Source organism: Salmo salar, chromosome ssa19 (genome assembly GCF_905237065.1).
Source record: "Salmo salar chromosome ssa19, Ssal_v3.1, whole genome shotgun sequence".
In the NCBI taxonomy this organism is placed as follows: domain Eukaryota; kingdom Metazoa; phylum Chordata; class Actinopteri; order Salmoniformes; family Salmonidae; genus Salmo; species Salmo salar.
The window spans coordinates 8,717,642-8,735,141 of NC_059460.1; the positions used below are offsets into that span (position 1 = coordinate 8,717,642).

Consider the following 17,500-nt stretch of genomic DNA (forward strand, 5'->3'; position numbering starts at 1 on the left):
GACATTGTTGACAGGACTAGCTTTCTAGTTCAGGTCAGCAAAGCCAGAAACCTTTCACACACCTTTTGACTTGGTTGACCCCGGGTCTTACTACAAGATCCGCCCCCAAGTTTCTTGTCACGCCACCATTGTCTCAAGCAACAAGTTAGACTCCAAGGTCTTTGAGAGGTTCACAAGGCTTGTGCATGTGTCAGGAAGGCAGCAGCTGCAAAGGATGGCAAATTTGCAACAAACCCTGCTCCACCGAAGATCTGGATCAACCCAAGACCATCCTAATCCGCAGTCTGCAGCACAATGCATAAAGCCATTCCTAAGCTGAGCTCACTCTTCAGTCTGTGCCCTTACATCAGCCTTTCTTAAAGTATGGGTCGCGTACCTGTTAATGTTGGGTCACGACATGTCAGAGTAAATTTATAATTATTTAATTATTTAATTAATTACTGGAATGGATTTGGCCAAGTGCATCTGCGCTCTCTGCTTAGCAGCGGTCTCTGCTCAGTTTGGCAGCTGCGGGAGTATGAGAGGGAGATGCCCGTGTGCTTCGCGGTTTACCTGATCTTTTTTCTTAAAGATCACTCCGCGATGCACACAAGATGCAGCGCTGCCGTTCAGCAGCAGATGATGTGCTGTCTGCCACTGACTCGTCATTCCCACTCGCCATCACTCACTGCTGTCATCAAATGGACTCATGCCAGCCACAAGGTCTGACGGAGCTCAATTGTCATGAAATGCATATACAACGATGAGTTTCTCTCTTTCATACAAATGTATAACGAGGAGCACCCACAATGTGTTTTGTGCGGGGAAGTGCTTAGTAATGAGACTCGCATAACGAACAGATGAATAAAACGACACGTCCTGACCAAACATCCACAGTATGACGGTAAACCCAGGGAGTTCTTTCAGAACAGGGCAGAATGCTTCAGGAAACTTCGACAGTGGAAAAGTAAATCAGCTAGCAAGGCATTGTTGTCATTTTATAACAGGTGATGATAAGCAGAAATAAGGGAGTACTAACTAACTCTCATAGTAGTACAGTTGAAGTCGGAAGTTTACATACACTTAGGTTGGAGTCATTAAAACTCGTTTTTCAATCACTCCACACATTTCTTGTTAACAAACTATAGTTTTGGCAAGTCGGTTAGGACATCTACTTTGTGCATGACACAAGTCATTTTTCCAACAATTGTTTACAGACAGATTATTTCACTTATAATTCACTGTACCACAATTCCAGTGGGTCGGAAGTTTACATACACTAAGTTGACTGTGCCTTTAAAGAGCTTGGAAAATTCCATAAAATTATGTCATGGCTTTAGAAGCTTCTGATAGGCTAATTGACATCATTTGAATGAATTGGAGGTGTATCTGTGGATGTATTTCAAGGCCTACCTTCAAACTCAGTGCCTCTTTGCTTGACATCATGGGAAAATCAAAAGAAATCACCCAAGACCTCAGAAAAAAACATTGTAGACCTCCACAAGTCTGGTTCATCCTTGGGAGCAATTTCCAAATGCCTGAAGGTACCACGTTCATTTGTACAAACAATAGTACGCAAATATAAACACCATGGGATCACGCATCCATCATACCGCTCAGGAAGGAGACGCGTTCTGTCTCCTAGAGATGAACGTACTTTGGTGCGAAAAGTGCAAATCAATCCCAGAACAACAGCAAAGGACCTTGTGAAGATGCTGGTAGAAACAGGTACAAAAGTATCTATATCCACAGTAAAACGAGTCCTATATCAACATAACCTGAAAGGCCGCTCAGCAAGGAAGAAGCCACTGCTCCAAAACCACCATAAAAAAGCCAGACTATGGTTTGCAACTGCACATGGGGACAAAGATCATACTTTTTGGAGAAATGTCCTCTGGTCTGTTGAAACAAAAATAGAACTGTTTGGCCATAATGACCATCGTTATGTTTGGAGGAAAAAGGGGGAGGCTTGCAAGCCGCAGAACACCATCCCAACCGTGAAGCACGGGGGTTGCAGCATCATGTTGTGGGGGTGCTTTGCTGCCGAAGGGACTAGTGCACTTCACAAAATAGATTGCATCATGAGGAACGAAAATTATGTGGATATACTGAAGCAACATCTCAAGTCAACAACATCAGTCAGGAAGTTAAAGCTTGGTCGCAAATGGGTCTTCCAAATGGACAATGACCCCAAGCATACTTCCATAGTTGTGGCAAAATGGCTTAAGGACAACAAAGTCAAGCTATTGGAATGGCCATCACAAAGCCCTGACCTCGATCCTATAGTAAATGTGTGGGCAGAACTGAAAAAGCGTGTGCGAGCAAGGAGGCCTACAAACCTGACTCAGTTACACCAGCTGTGTCAGGAGGAATGGGCAAAATTCACCCAACTTATTGTGGGATGCTTGTGGAAGTCTACCCAAAACGTTTGACCCAAGTTAAACAATTTAAAGTCAATGCTACAAAATACTCATTGAGTGTATGTAAACTTCTGACCCACTGGGAATGTGATGAAAGAAATAAAAGCTGAAATAAATCATTCTCACTACTATTATTCTGACATTTCACATTCTTAAAATGAAGTGGTTATCCTAACTGACCTAAGACAGTGAATTTACTAGGATTAAATGTCAGGAATTGTGAAAAACTGAGTTTAAATGTATTTGGCTAAGGTGTATGTAAACTTCCGACTACAAATGTAGATGTGAGTTTCTCTTTCAAACAATCCCCAGGCCTTGTACACAGCTCATAGCTAACATTCGCCAAAGCTAGCTAGCTACTGATAGCTACCTAAGTAACAGTACAGATGAAGATGAAAAATGATCAGGCCTACTAAAATTATTGTTGAAAATTAGTCTGTGTTGGAACTGTTGCTGTTAAAATACAATAATATTTTTTATTCATAACTGGAATAAACTGATTGAAGCAGGATGCTTTTTGAGGCAAACGCTCACACAGTTCTGGGTTGCTGATCTGAAGCAGGAAGCAGTCTCCTGCCTGACTGAGAAAGCAGTAGTTGTTCTGATCCAGTTTGGCACCAAATACCTATTCAAGTCAGGGTTCTCAACTCTGACATACTTGAAAAACAAGTACAGAAGTTTTAATGCTGAGCATAACCTCAGCGTTGCACTGTGAAAAACAGAGCCCAGAATAGACATGCCCTCATTGGGACTGTGTGTGTGTGTGTTTTCTGGTCTACATCTGTGTGATGTGATCAATCAGTTTATTCCAGTTCAGAATAAAAAAATATGTATTGTCTTAACAGCAACAGTTTCAACCTAGACTTTCTTTCAACAGTAACTTCTACAGTAGGATGTATAATTTTTCATCTGTACTGTTACTTAGGGTTCACTATCAAAAAGCCTGTGTGTGTTGTGTTATTCATCTGTGTGATGTGATCAATCCGCGTATTCCAGTTCAGAATGAAAATTATTTATTGTATTTTAACAGCAACAGTTCCAACCTAGACAGATATGTAAGAGTGTTTTTAATGGGGGAAAATAAACATGAATAGATATTTATATGGATATTTAATTTAATTGTTCTTTGTTTTTGTCTATATTGCATTTGTTTTAGGCATAAGGGCAATGAAATGTACCAATATTTATGTATAGTTCCATATTTTCCTAAGCTTGGGTCCCAGGAAAACACAGAACTTCTCATTTGGGTCCCAGGCTGAAAAGGTTTAAGGACAACTGCCCTACATCGACGATTCAGGCCTACTGAGGATTGCAGGATGCCTGTCCCAAGCAAGTCTAGGTAAATATTAAACCAACCCTCTTAACCGACACCACCACGAGCAGGTCCATCATCAAGGACACCACTTCACTGAGGGCGCTTGGAGAGCAGTTGGGTCTGTGGCTCAGAGGCCTACAGAGAGTTGAAGATGGAGACCTTTTAGAGCGAGAAGAAGGTCCAAGAGTACCAGAGTGACAAAGGGTGTACTTGGGTCTTCAATCGACCGCACGCGTCTCATATGGGAGGCACCTGGGAGAGAATGATCGCCGTCCATGATGCTGAAGGTGGGTCCATCCAAGCTTACTTATGAAGTCCTGACTACATTCATGGCGGAAGTCTCAGCCATCTTGAGTTCTCGTCCATTAGTTCCTTGATGACAGCAACACTCTTCTCCCAAAAGGTTGGTGGAGTCCCCCATCCCCGAGGTGAATTCAATGAGAAAGATATCTTCAGCCGGCAGTGGCGGCAAGTTCAAAGCCTTGCCAACACCTTCTGGCACCACTGGAAGAAAGAGTATCTTCCTACTCTGCAAAACCAAAGGAAGTGGCAGAAAGAGAAGCCCAACCTTCAGGAGGGAGACATTGTGATGCTGGGAGACAGTCAAGTGAAAAGGAACGACTGGCCCATGGGCATCGTGGTGAAGACCTTTCCTGGCAGAGATGAGAAATTAAGAAAGGTTGAAGTCAATACAGTAAGAGATGGGTCATGCAAGACTTTTCTGCATCCAGTTTCAGAGACTGTACTAGTGCTGTACTAGTTCTAGTGATAATGGTGGCATCCTTACAGATACTAGGCGGGGAGTGTTCTGGCCCCTGTAGTTGGTTTGAGTTCATTTTAAAGTCAATTTTATTTTTGTCCTCTATATGGCGCTGCTTAGTGATAAGGCCTAAGTTTTTATGTCCTGTAAAATTAGAATCCTTGTTAGCGTTGCAAATGGTGAAAGTCACTCTGTGGAGCTGCAGATATTATCAAACTCCATCCTTCTTGCAGTCAATTTGAGAATAACTGTCTTTTAAGTAAAACAATAATAACAATTCATGATGATATTTTGTATGGATGATCGTTTAAGTGATAGATTTAAGTATTTTCTTGATGGCTGCATGGTTGGAGATATCTGTTCTATGTAATTGATCTTGCCATGTTTGGGGAATTATTTTTGCATACAGCAGCTAATTTTTGAGTTCATGATAATATAACATACGTAAAAAAAATATATTCAATAAAAAAATGTTACCTTTATTTAACTAGGCAAGTCAGTTAAGAACAAATTCTTATTTACAATGACGGCCTACCAAAAGACAAAAGGCCTCCTGCGGGGACAGAGGCTGGGATTAAGAATAAAATTATAGGACAAAACACACATCACGACAAGAGAGACACCACAACACTACATAAAGAGAGACCTAAGACAACAACATAGCATGGCAACACCACATGACAACACAGCATGGTAGCAACACAACATGACAACAACATGGTAGCAACAGAACATGGCAGCAGCACAACATGGTAGCAACACAACATGGCAACCGCACAACATGGTAGCAGCACAAAACATGGTACAAACATTATTGGGCACCGACAACAGCACAAAGGGCAAGAAGGTAGAGACAACAATACATGACATGCTGTGCTGTTAGTGAGAATGAAGCTTTAATATTCAGCATACTTTTACTTCTGGTTGTTTTTCCTTCTTCTATGTCAGTTTTACTCCGTTTCTAATACTGTACCTACGAACTGGTGGTAATAAATCATTATGCAATACGATAGTTGCTGGATAGAGTTGATCTATCTGCTAAACTTAAGAAGGGGACTCTTGCAAGGGCAGAATAGATATCGTGAATGATTAATCCTTGCATCCATAGCAAGGATTAATCTATGAAGTTGAGGGTGGTTCCATTTCTCCAACCTCATCCCTTGTAGAAGCGTTGCTTTTTTCCCGAAACAAGGGGTGGTGGGAACGCTTTGTTATTGTTTCAACTGCTGATTGCTGCTTAGTTGACAGATGATTTTAAAGAGTGAGTGCTTGTGTGTGTGTGTTAGAAGTCCATATAAATGATTATCCCTTTTTAAAGCATGATTGTAATGAATAATATATGCTGTATTATAAAGAGAGACCTGTGCAGTTAGCGGCTGTCTGGCCTAAAGGGACTTAGTGTCAGGGCTTTGGCTTTGTTTGAAGTATTGCACATTAAAGAGAGAAACACGGAGAGAACCTGCACTACAGGGCATACAGATCTGTAGTGTGGCAGCTGTTTCAACCCCTGTAGAGCCATGTCAGAATTCAAAGTTTACAGTACAAGTTAGTTAATTGTAACCCCATTATCTATGTGAAACCTACTTATTGTGCATACTTTAGTTTCTAAAGCAGAGCCCTGAGGGTATAACAGGACGTTTTAGTTGAGTGTTCTGTTTGACAGGGGTTACTGTTTTAATAATGATGTTGTTTGAGGGTGTTGATGGGGGAGTTTAAAAGTCGGGGCTTAGCGGAGGAAGAAGGTAGGAGAGTAGATAAATAAATCATCTGAGAAAATGTCAATCATCAACATCTCCGCTCTGCATTTTAATCCACACACACACACACACACACACACACACACACACACACACACACACACACACACACACACACACACACACACACACACACACACACACACACCCATACACACAACATATATTTCAGAAATGGTTGATATACGTGAACACACAGGGGGAGGGAGGGAGAGAGGCAGTATTCTCCTTAGCAGTAAGTCTAGTTGTGGCCATGAACTGACTGTAACATTGGCCTCAGTCCTTCGTCTTTAATGCTCCTGCTTGGTGTGCCAGGCGATGACTGTGATTTAAATAAAGTTATGGGGATTCAAACATGGCAAGATCCCCAAAATGGCAGCTGGGCAGACGCTTAGTAAGAGTAGCCTCTGACCCCCATTAACTTTAATGTCTCTGTTGAGCAAAGCTACAACCTCTCTAAAAGATCACAAAGTTAATGGAGGGCAATGTAGGAGGCCCAATTGAAAAGTGGTGGTTTTATGGAGATTGAATGTACAGTTTAATTATGTACACATATGTGATGTGTGTCATCGACCATTTCAGAGTTTGTTTTCTAGTATTCACATTTCACACACAGTCGTCCTTGTGTTGTAATTAATGATGATATCACACGGTGGATCTCTCTTCTCCTCGGTGGTGGAAAGAGGAAAGACAGGTCCCAGAGAGAGAGAAAGTCATTAGTGTGTGTGTGTGTGTGTGTGTGTGTGTGTGTGTGTGTGTGTGTGTGTGTGTGTGTGTGTGTGTGTGTGTGTGTGTGTGTGTACTATGCTCAGTAAGACATCTGTAGGAACTATTGTAGGATGTGTTTGGAGGATTAATTAAACCTGTAATTGTTCCAACTGAAGTGTGTGGTTGGATGGGTAAGGTTTAATGCTTGACGTCGGGAGAGTTGAGTCAGAAGGAGATTAGTTTTAACAAAAACCAAAAGGATTACTTTTGCTCTTATATTTGCCCCTTTTCACTATGATGTAATCAGTGATGGAACTTTGGGCACTGGCCAGCTGATCACATTTTCTACTAGCTCGGTCTGAAAAGTACTAGCCACGGGATTGCTTAATTTCCATCCCTGGTTGAAATGATGTACAGTGAGGGAAAAAAGTATTTGATCCCCTGCTGATTTTGTACGTTTGCCCACTGACAAAGAAATGATCAGTCTATAATTTTAATGGTAGGTTTATTTGAACAGTGAGAGACAGAATAACAACAACAAAATCCAGAAAAACGCATGTCAAAAATGTTATAAATTGATTTGCATTTTAATGAGGGAAATAAGTATTTGACCCCTCTGCAAAACATGACTTAGTACTTGGTGGCAAAACCCTTGTTGGCAATCACAGAGGTCAGACGTTTCTTGTAGTTGGCCACCAGGTTTGCACACATCTCAGGAGGGATTTTGTCCCACTCCTCTTTGCAGATCTTCTCCAAGTCATTAAGGTTTCGAGGCTGACGTTTGGCAACTCGAACCTTCAGCTCCCTCCACATATTTTCTATGGGATTAAGGTCGGGAGACTGGCTAGGCCACTCCAGGACCTTAATGTGCTTCTTCTTGAGACACTCCTTTGTTGCCTTGGCCGTGTGTTTTGGGTCATTGTCATGCTGGAATACCCATCCATGACCCATTTTCAATGCCCTGGCTGAGGGAAGTTGGTTCTCACCCAAGATTTCATGGTACATGGCCCCGTCCATCGTCCCTTTGATGCGGTGAAGTTGTCCTGTCCACTTAGCAGAAAAACACCCCCAAAGCATAATGTTTCCACCTCCATGTTTGACGGTGGGGATGGTGTTCTTGGGGTCATAGGCAGCATTCCTCCTCCTCCAAACACGGCGAGTTGAGTTGATGCCAAAGAGCTCCATTTTGGTCTCATCTGACGACAACACTTTCACCCAGTTGTCCTCTGAATCATTCAGATGTTCTTTGGCAAACTTCAGACGGGCATGTATATGTGCTTTCTTGAGCAGGGGGACCTTGCGGGCGCTGCAGGATTTCAGTCCTTCACGGCGTAGTGTGTTACCAATTGTTTTCTTGGAGACTATGGTCCCAGCTGCCTTGAGATCATTGACAAGATCCTCCCGTGTAGTTCTGGGCTGATTCCTCACCGTTCTCATGATCATTGCAACTCCACGAGGTGAGATCTTGCATGGAGCCCCAGGCCGAGGGAGATTGACAGTTCTTTTGTGTTTCTTCCATTTGCGAATAATCACACCAACTGTTGTCACCTTCTCACCAAGCTGCTTGGCGATGGTCTTAAAGCCCATTCCAGCCTTGTGTAGGTCTACAATCTTGTCCCTGACATCCTTGGAGAGCTCTTTGGTCTTGGCCATGGTGGAGAGTTTGGAATCTGATTGATTGATTGCTTCTGTGGACAGGTGTCTTTTATACAGGTAACAAGCTGAGATTAGGAGCACTCCCTTTAAAAGTGTGCTCCTAATCTCAGCTTGTTACCTGTATAAAAGACACCTGGGAGCCAGAAATCTTTCTGATTGAGAGGGGGTCAAATACTTATTTCCCTCATTAAAATGCTAATTAATTTATAACATTTTTGACATGCGTTTTTCTGGATTTTTTTGTTGTGATTCTGTCTTTCACTGTTCAAATAAACTTACCATTAAAATTATAGACTGATCATTTCTTTGTCAGTGGGCAAATGTACATAATCAGCAGGGGATCAAATACTTTTTTCCCTCACTGTAACTTTAGGTTACGCACCTACAAAAACCTAACTGTGTGTGAGAGAGAGAGAGAGGTGTAAGAGTAAGTAACATCAGACAATAGTAAGAATAGAACAGTGTAAATCTCCATACTGTCTAGACAGGAAGTGTCAGAACTGTTTAGAAAGGTGAAAACATGTCCTCATACTAACTGCTAGAGTCAAGCCACCTCTCTATCTCTCTTTCTCTGACCTCTCCTTTGCTTTCTCTGTTTGTCTGTTTGTCTCTCCTTGTTCTTTGAGAAACCAATCTGTTATTATGCACTCTTTTTTCTTTCTTTGCACGCACGCACACACACACACACACACCTGATTAACTGTCAGTCAGTGAACCAGTGTCCTCTAACAGTCTGTCTAGTCAATCAGTGAGACAGATTTAGACTCTGAGCTTTGTGCTAAAACAACCATTTGAGCCTTCTGTTTGTTCTTTTGAGTAATGTCTAACCTCCATATCCCTAAAGTATACACATAACCTGTAGCAGTGTTGAAAGTATGACTACAATGAAATAGACAGACAGTGTAGTGAGTAACTACGATGCACTGTAACAGTCCACGTCTGGCGTGTTTCCAGCCAGCCAGATTTCTGGGAATTAGACTAATTGATGGATCCTCATTAGATTTATCTCCCTGACAGTTATCATCAAAACATTTTCAAGGCTGGAATATCATCCATTTTTTATTTTCTTTCTTGCTCACACACACACACACACACACACACACACACACACACACACACACACACACACACACACACACACACACACACACACACACACACACACACACACACACACACACACACACACACACACACACACACACACACACACACACACACACACACACACACACACACACACAGGTGGATGAATACATATATTTCCGTTACCTATAGCTGCAGTATCCCTGTGCAACCTCCTGTACTAATGGCTGTCTGGGTTTGGGTTTATTGTCTGCAGGCAAAGAAAGAGGGATGGAGAGGGAAAGGGAGCGAGGTAGAGAGAAAGATAGAATCTGTTTTATCGGTTTTCTCTTGGACGGATTCAGATGTTGCTGAGCTATCCGGCTCTCACCTTGGCAAAGTCTCTTTTCTTTTTCCCCTTCTTATTCTCCCTCTCTCTCTCTCTCTCTCTCTCTCTCTCTCCCATCTCTGTCTTAAAGTCTATAGAAAGAGCAAAAGGAGAGGGAGATTAAGTACCCTGTAAGTATTCTCCAGCCATGCTGTTGGAGGGAGGGAAACTGCCATAGTACAGTTTCATTTTTTCCTTTTAGATCTGAGTCATGCTGGGAGAGGAGGAAATGGACAAATACCTGATGTGAACCACACACATACACACAGGTTTAGGGGAAGGTTGGGGGGGGGGTGTACACCTACCTCAGCTGACCCTGTCAAGGTGCAGCATATGACCACACACACACAGTTTCCATCCTCAATTACCCACACAAACAGACTATGGAACCAGAGGATAGCTTCATTAGTAATCCTCTCCTCAGCCCTGATAACGATCGATGGCGGCCGGTGTTGCGCTGGGGACCGGAATGAGCATCGCACCTCCACTGATAACAATAAAGCTGTTTGCTGGCTGTAATTGCATTTCCAGCACTGAGACCAGAGAGGGTGACCGCTTTAAATACCCACATTTACACTACAAATTACTCTGGAGAGAGGGAGGGGGTGATTCCAAATAGTCTCTAGGGGAAGGGTGTTTCTTTCTCCTGTTTAAAATTTTATCAGGCGCGGAGCCGCAACTTAAACTAGATTCATTAGCCCTATCCTATCTGCCAGGCAATGATAGGGATGACTATTAAATGTTTATGATGGGTTGTGTGTGTGTGTGCGTGTGCGTGTGCGTGTGTGTGTGTGTGTGTGTGCGTGCGTGTGTGTGTATCAGTAAATGATGTGCATATATCTGACAATCTCCCCTCTTTCCACAGTGCAGCTCTTCCCCTAGTGGTTTAATGAACTACTACAGTGTCTTCAGCATTGGTTCTGCAGAGAACGGTTTAGGCTATGGTATGCCTCTGCCTCAATGTTCTCTATCAATTACTTCCTTTCAGTACTGTTTTCACTCCCTACTCCTCTTATTGGTTGTCTAATATCATGGCTGTTCACAACACACTCACACACACACACACACACAGTTTAATATCATGGCTGTTCACAACACACTCACACACACACAGTGTAATATCATGGCTGTTCACAACACACTCACACACACACAGTGTAATATCATGGCTGTTCACAACACACTCACACACACACACAGTTTAATATCATGGCTGTTCACAACACACTCACACACACAGTTTAATATCATGGCTGTTCACAACACACTGACACACACACAGTGTAATATCATGGCTGTTCACAACACACTCACACACACACACAGTGTAATATCATGGCTGTTCACAACACACTCACACACACACAGTGTAATATCATGGCTGTTCACAACACACTCACACACACACAGTGTAATATCATGGCTGTTCACAACACACTCACACACACACACACACACAGTTTAATATCATGGCTGTTCACAACACACTCACACACACAGTGTAATATCATGGCTGTTCACAACACACACACACACACACACACAGTTTAATATCATGGCTGTTCACAACACACTCACACACACACAGTTTAATATCATGGCTGTTCACAACACACTGACACACACACAGTTTAATATCATGGCTGTTCACAACACGCTCACACACACACACAGTTTAATATCATGGCTGTTCACAACACACTCACACACACACAGTTTAATATCATGGCTGTTCACAACACACTGACACACACACAGTTTAATATCATGGCTGTTCACAACACGCTCACACACACACACAGTTTAATATCATGGCTGTTCACAACACACTCACACACACACAGTTTAATATCATGGCTGTTCACAACACACTGACACACACACAGTTTAATATCATGGCTGTTCACAACACACTCACACACACACACAGTTTAATATCATGGCTGTTCACAACACACTGACACACACACAGTTTAATATCATGGCTGTTCACAACACACTCACACACACACACAGTTTAATATCATGGCTGTTCACAACACACTCACACACACACAGTGTAATAACATGGCTGTTCACAACACACTCACACACACACATTGTAATAACATGGCTGTTCACAACACACTCACACACAGTGTAATATCATGGCTGTTCACAACACACTCACACACAGTGTAATATCATGGCTGTTCACAACACACTCACACACACACACACACACAGTTTAATATCATGGCTGTTCACAACACACTCACACACACACAGTGTAATATCATGGCTGTTCACAACACACTCACACACAGTGTAATATCATGGCTGTTCACAACACACTCACACACAGTGTAATATCATGGCTGTTCACAACACACTCACACACACACAGTTTAATTTCATGGCTGTTCACAACACACACACACACACACAGTGTAATCATGGCTGTTCACAACACACTCACACACACACAGTTTAATATCATGGCTGTTCACAACACACTCACACACACACACACAGTGTAATATCATGGCTGTTCACACACACACACACACACACACACAGTGTAAATGGCTGTTCACAACACACACAGTTTAATATCATGGCTGTTCACAACACACTCCACACACACAGTGTAATATCATGGCTGTTCACAACACACTCACACACACACACGTTTAATATCATGGCTGTTCACAACACACTGACACACACACAGTAATCATGGCTATTCACAACACACACACACACACACAGTTAATATCATGGCTGTTCACAACACACTCTCACACACACACACAGTTTAATATCATGGCTGTTCACAACACACTCACACACACACACACAGTGTAATATCATGGCTGTTCACAACACACTCACACACACACAGTGTAATATCATGGCTGTTCACAACACACTCACACACACACATTGTAATAACATGGCTGTTCACAACACACTCACACACACACAGTGTAATATCATGGCTGTTCACAACACACTCACACACACAGGTAATACAGGCTGCACACACACACACACACACACACACACAACAGTGTCACACACACACACACACACACACAGTTAATATCATGGCTGCACACACACACACACACACACAGTGTAATATCATGGCTGTTCACAACACACTCACACACACAGTGTAATATCATGGCTGTTCACAACACACTCACACACACACACAGTGTAATATCATGGCTGTTCACAACACGCTCACACACACACAGTTTAATATCATGGCTGTTCACAACACACTCACACAGACACAGTTTAATATCATGGCTGTTCACAACACACTCACACACACACAGTTTAATATCATGGCTGTTCACAACACACACACACACACACACACACAGTGAAGGCTGTTCACACACACACAGTTTAATATCATGGCTGTTCACAACACACTCACACACACACAGTGTAATATCATGGCTGTTCACAACACACTCACACACACACAGTGTAATATCATGGCTGTTCACAACACACTGACACACACACAGTTTAATATCATGGCTGTTCACAACACACTCACACACACACAGTGTAATATCATGGCTGTTCACAACACACTCACACACACACACCCAGTGTAATATCATGGCTGTTCACAACACACTCACACACACACAGTGTAATATCATGGCTGTTCACAACACACTCACACACACACACACACACACACAGTTTAATATCATGGCTGTTCACAACACACTACACACACACACAGTGTAATATCATGGCTGTTCACAACACACTACACACACACAGTTTAATATCATGGCTGTTCACAACACACTCACACACACACACACAGTTTAATATCATGGCTGTTCACAACACACTCACACACACGCAGTGTAATAGCATGGCTGTTCACAACACACTCACACACACACAGTTTAATATCATGGCTGTTCACAACACACTCACACACACACAGTTTAATATCATGGCTGTTCACAACACACTCAAACACACACACACACACACACACACAGTTTAATATCATGGCTGTTCACAACACACTCACACACACAGTGTAATATCATGGCTGTTCACAACACACTCACACACACACACACAGTTTAATATCATGGCTGTTCACAACACACTCACACACACGCAGTGTAATATCATGGCTGTTCACAACACACTCACACACACACAGTTTAATATCATGGCTGTTCACAACACACTCACACACACACAGTTTAATATCATGGCTGTTCACAACACACTCACACACACACACACAGTGTAATATCATGGCTGTTCACACACACACACACACACACACACAGTGTAATATCATGGCTGTTCACAACACACTCACACACACAACACAGTTTAATATCATGGCTGTTCACAACACACTCCACACACACACACAGTGTAATATCATGGCTGTTCAAAACACACTCACACACACACAACACAGTTTAATATCATGGCTGTTCACAACACACTCACACACACACAGTGTAATATCATGGCTGTTCACAACACACTCCACACACACACAGTTTAATATCATGGCTGTTCACAACACACTCACACACACACAGTGTAATATCATGGCTGTTCACAACACACTCACACACACAGTTTAATATCATGGCTGTTCACAACACACACACACACACACACACACAGTTTAATATCATGGCTGTTCACAACACACTCACACACACACAGTTTAATATCATGGCTGTTCACAACACACTGACACACACACAGTTTAATATCATGGCTGTTCACAACACGCTCACACACACACACAGTTTAATATCATGGCTGTTCACAACACACTCACACACACACAGTTTAATATCATGGCTGTTCACAACACACTGACACACACACAGTTTAATATCATGGCTGTTCACAACACGCTCACACACACACACAGTTTAATATCATGGCTGTTCACAACACACTCACACACACACAGTTTAATATCATGGCTGTTCACAACACACTGACACACACACAGTTTAATATCATGGCTGTTCACAACACACTCACACACACACACAGTTTAATATCATGGCTGTTCACAACACACTCTCACACACACACACAGTTTAATATCATGGCTGTTCACAACACACTCACACACACACACACAGTGTAATATCATGGCTGTTCACAACACACTCACACACACACAGTGTAATAACATGGCTGTTCACAACACACTCACACACACACATTGTAATAACATGGCTGTTCACAACACACTCACACACACAGTGTAATATCATGGCTGTTCACAACACACTCACACACACAGTGTAATATCATGGCTGTTCACAACACACTCACACACACACACAGTTTAATATCATGGCTGTTCACAACACACTCACACACACACAGTGTAATATCATGGCTGTTCACAACACACTCACACACAGTGTAATATCATGGCTGTTCACAACACACTACACACACAGTGTAATATCATGGCTGTTCACAACACACTCACACACACACACACAGTGTAATATCATGGCTGTTCACAACACGCTCACACACACACAGTTTAATATCATGGCTGTTCACAACACACTCACACACACACATTGTAATAACATGGCTGTTCACAACACACTCACACACAGTGTAATATCATGGCTGTTCACAACACACTCACACACAGTGTAATATCATGGCTGTTCACAACACACTCACACACACACACAGTTTAATATCATGGCTGTTCACAACACACTCACACACACACAGTGTAATATCATGGCTGTTCACAACACACTCACACACAGTGTAATATCATGGCTGTTCACAACACACTCACACACAGTGTAATATCATGGCTGTTCACAACACACTCACACACACACACAGTGTAATATCATGGCTGTTCACAACACGCTCACACACACACAGTTTAATATCATGGCTGTTCACAACACACTCACACAGACACAGTTTAATATCATGGCTGTTCACAACACACTCACACACACACAGTTTAATTTCATGGCTGTTCACAACACACACACACACACACACAGTGTAATATGGCTGTTCACAACACACACAGTTTAATATCATGGCTGTTCACAACACACTCACACACACAGTGTAATATCATGGCTGTTCACAACACACTCACACACACACCGTGTAATATCATGGCTGTTCACAACACACTGACACACACACAGTTTAATATCATGGCTATTCACAACACACTCACACACACACAGTGTAATATCATGGCTGTTCACAACACACTCTCACACACACACACAGTTTAATATCATGGCTGTTCACAACACACTCACACACACACACACAGTGTAATATCATGGCTGTTCACAACACACTCACACACACACAGTGTAATAACATGGCTGTTCACAACACACTCACACACACACATTGTAATAACATGGCTGTTCACAACACACTCACACACAGTGTAATATCATGGCTGTTCACAACACACTCACACACAGTGTAATATCATGGCTGTTCACAACACACTCACACACACACACAGTTTAATATCATGGCTGTTCACAACACACTCACACACACACAGTGTAATATCATGGCTGTTCACAACACACTCACACACAGTGTAATATCATGGCTGTTCACAACACACTCACACACACAGTGTAATATCATGGCTGTTCACAACACACTCACACACACACACAGTGTAATATCATGGCTGTTCACAACACGCTCACACACACACAGTTTAATATCATGGCTGTTCACAACACACTCACACAGACACAGTTTAATATCATGGCTGTTCACAACACACTCACACACACACAGTTTAATTTCATGGCTGTTCACAACACACACACACACACACACACAGTGTAATATGGCTGTTCACAACACACACAGTTTAATATCATGGCTGTTCACAACACACTCACACACACAGTGTAATATCATGGCTGTTCACAACACACTCACACACACACAGTGTAATATCATGGCTGTTCACAACACACTGACACACACACAGTTTAATATCATGGCTGTTCACAACACACTCACACACACACAGTGTAATATCATGGCTGTTCACAACACACTCCACACACACACACCCAGTGTAATATCATGGCTGTTCACAACACACTCACACACACACAGTGTAATATCATGGCTGTTCACAACACACTCACACACACACACACACACACACAGTTTAATATCATGGCTGTTCACAACACACTCACACACACACAGTTTAATATCATGGCTGTTCACAACACACTCACACACACAGTGTAATATCATGGCTGTTCACAACACACTCACACACACACACACACACAGTTTAATATCATGGCTGTTCACAACACACTCACACACACGCAGTGTAATATCATGGCTGTTCACAACACACTCACACACACACAGTTTAAT

The 17,500-nt window shown here is 42.4% G+C and overlaps 1 protein-coding gene across 6 annotated transcripts in view; it reads left to right on the forward strand.

Moving 5' to 3' along the window:
- The window catches only part of tpk1 (thiamin pyrophosphokinase 1), a 174,866-nt gene that overhangs the window by 64,866 nt on the left and 92,500 nt on the right, over positions 1-17,500 (forward strand). Inside the window, exon 9 of one of the 6 annotated variants that reach the window (XR_006760677.1) lies at positions 10,914-10,992. The exons of 4 other annotated variants lie outside the window; for them this stretch is intronic. The gene's annotated coding sequence lies outside the window, so the exon portion shown is untranslated. The remainder of the gene's footprint in view (positions 1-10,913; positions 10,993-17,500) is intronic. One more of the 6 variants, XR_006760676.1, reaches the window with a different exon arrangement.